This window comes from Cucurbita maxima, unplaced genomic scaffold (genome assembly GCF_002738345.1).
Source record: "Cucurbita maxima cultivar Rimu unplaced genomic scaffold, Cmax_1.0 Cma_Scf00063, whole genome shotgun sequence".
In the NCBI taxonomy this organism is placed as follows: domain Eukaryota; kingdom Viridiplantae; phylum Streptophyta; class Magnoliopsida; order Cucurbitales; family Cucurbitaceae; genus Cucurbita; species Cucurbita maxima.
The window spans coordinates 238,518-241,370 of NW_019272079.1; the positions used below are offsets into that span (position 1 = coordinate 238,518).

The window sequence follows — 2,853 nt, forward strand, 5'->3', positions numbered from 1 at the left end:
GAAATGAAAAACTTTTAGGGTCGAAAGTTGCTAAAAAAAACTAAATTTTAAGTTGTGTTGAAAAATGCTTAGAGAACTCTTAAAGATGAATGCACTCCCTTACTAATTAATAGGTCTTATTTAATCATAAGAAAATAGATCGGGGAAAAATAAAAAGAAAAGAAAAATGAAAGAAAGAAGGACAGATAGGTTTGAAAGTGATGAAAGATGGAGAAAATCGTTTCACCTTCATTTTGGTCGTTTGGTGTCGTTTCTGACGAAGGTCTCTTCGTAAAGTTGTTTATAAGTGATAGGGGAAGCATTCTAGACGCTTTGATTATCCAAAACCATCAAAAATCGAAAAAGAAAGAGAGGTAGAAATTTTAAATTTTAGCTTCTATTTTTCTCTAGATACATGAGATTTCTATCTATATAGGTTCTGAAATTTTACCAAATTGTTGTAGAGAGCATTTTTCACATTTGTTGTGAACGAATCTTGAAGCAAACTCATTAGTAGTTCGATCTCAAAGTTTAACCTCAAGAAGGGTAAGAAATGAGTTTGTAGCCAACTTTCAACCTGAATATTTCCTTCCATGGTTTATGAATCTCTATGAGGGTAGTTTAAAAAGAAATTTGGATCAGAACTTTTCAACTTTGATGAGAAAAAAATTTGAATTGAGATACATTAAAAACTTAAAACTTTACTTTAGAGGTAATAAATATAATTTTCTTATGTTCCAATCCTATCTGGGCTTCACTCTTTCACTTGTTTAGTTTTTCATAGTCCCTCGTGGTATAACCCAATCAAAGCTCTTATCTAAGTGATATAGTATATCACTCAATTCACTGAAATGCATCTATTCATTAGAGTTTGGTGCCGGCTCTGAGTTATTTCCTGTTTATAATTTATGAGGTGCACTACACGGAATTAGTTGACAACTCCTTAATAGATCAATCCTCATGTTTGTCAACTACTATGTATCCATGTTATAGATCCTCTGCTTGTTTCCATTCATAATATTCTTTTAGCAAATAAGCTAATCTAGGAGCTTTGCCCTATCTATATGAACTTCCAGTCATCGGGGGTGTCAAGAGGAAATCGGCTTCCGTGCAAATTATGATGGTGACGTCCATGTAGTCCTCAAGTCAAACGTGAAGAAATCACCTCATATTTTTGTCAGACCGTGCAAATACTATTAATAAGTCTCCTAATCATCCCTACATGGTCACAACATCCTACCGTACAATATTGATCATTGGTTATAAAATAGAGTGTCATAGCACATAGTCTAAACCCATATCATGCTCATGTTTCACCTACTTGGCAACATTGTTGTTTCTCATGATTTTAAAACTACGAAGAGTGTCGCCAACCTTATTGTTTCTCATGGTCTTAGAATTAGAATTAGAATTGACAATAATCCTGTTCTTTCTCATAGTCTCAAACATTACCTCAAAACTACATAGAGTGAAAATCTTACTCTTTATCATAATCTAAAAACTAGAAGATTGTTTCTCATAGTCTTTTGACAACCTCAAACGTGGTCTCAAAACTACAAAAAATTACAATAACCTTGCTATATATCATGATCACAAACATGATCTCATTAACTACAAATAGTTGACAACCCTATTTCTCATGTATGAATGAGACAAATAATCCAAACAAATACAATCCATCAAGAAAAAAATCTCTACCACGTTATAGAAGAATGTTGAGTTCTTAAAATAAAATAAAATATCAAATTATTACACATCAAAAGTAGGAGAGACTATCAATGGTATGTTTTTGTTTAAAAATATAATTATCATTAAAGTTAGAGGGAGAAATTAGAAATTAGAAATTAAATAGTCAAACATTCTATGTTTGGAATAGTTCAGGAACCAGAAAATTTGAAAATCTTTTTAAATTTTGTGGTTTTTTCTAAATATAGTTTTCTCGTCCAACTATATATAGAGCTTCACATCATCACTAAAATCCAAGCACTCACACCATAGTCATTGCTACTCTTCATCATTTGTGAAACGAGCTTGTAACCCTACAACTTAAAAGACAATCCACAATGGCCATGGGCAAAGGTTTCAAGCTCTTTCACATCGTTTTCTTGGTGGTTGCTTGGCAATGTTGTGTGAAAGTGGGTGCCACTTATGGCGATGTCACCGGTGTCGTAAAGCTCGATCATCAATTTTCATTTCGTGCTTTTGGATCACATAACACACAAACCCCAACGGTTGCACCAATTGCAAGTAGCACAGAAGTTCTAGTGGCTTCACCGTTTGGAAGCATCGCTCAAACTCCAGAGGCTCTAACCCCGGAGGCTGCATCAGCTGGAACCATTGCTCTAACCCCGGAAGCTGCATCAGTTGGAACCATTGCTCTAACCCCGGAGGCTGCATCAGTTGGAACCATTGCTCTAACCCCGGAGACTGCATCAGTTGGAAGCATGGCGCAAACCCCAACCATTACACCAATTGGAAGTAGCACACAAACCTAAGAGTAGCATTGTTGCACATGGAGGGTTCTTTGTCTATTAACAAAGCAAAACCTAAGCCAAACCAAATCACTATGGTGTAGGCAAATTCATTATTTCTATTTTTTTTCCTTAAATGGAATGATATTCGTACACTTTCTCATATTTAATTTTTTATTTTAACTAAAGAAAGATATTTTTAATATTTAATGAAACACATTTCACACAATATTAAACCATGCCCAATAAATTTATGATGCATTGATACAAAATGTCTAACCTCCCTAAATTTAAACATTTTTAAGATGCACACAACTAAGCTTTGTTATTTCACAAATAGTGCAGGTATTGTATTTTCCAAAGCCCTCCTATTTTATGTTTAACAATTTTGACCCTATGTTAT

At 34.1% G+C, this 2,853-nt stretch overlaps 1 long non-coding RNA gene across 1 annotated transcript; it reads right to left on the reverse strand.

Moving 5' to 3' along the window:
• Nucleotides 1–2,087: 2,087 nt before the first annotated feature.
• Nucleotides 2,088–2,627, reverse strand: LOC111472052. The gene is made up of 2 exons (XR_002715325.1): nucleotides 2,408–2,627; nucleotides 2,088–2,334 (listed from the first exon to the last, which is right to left on the reverse strand). It is a non-coding gene; the product is annotated as an uncharacterized LOC111472052 (long non-coding RNA).
• Nucleotides 2,628–2,853: the final 226 nt, after the last annotated feature.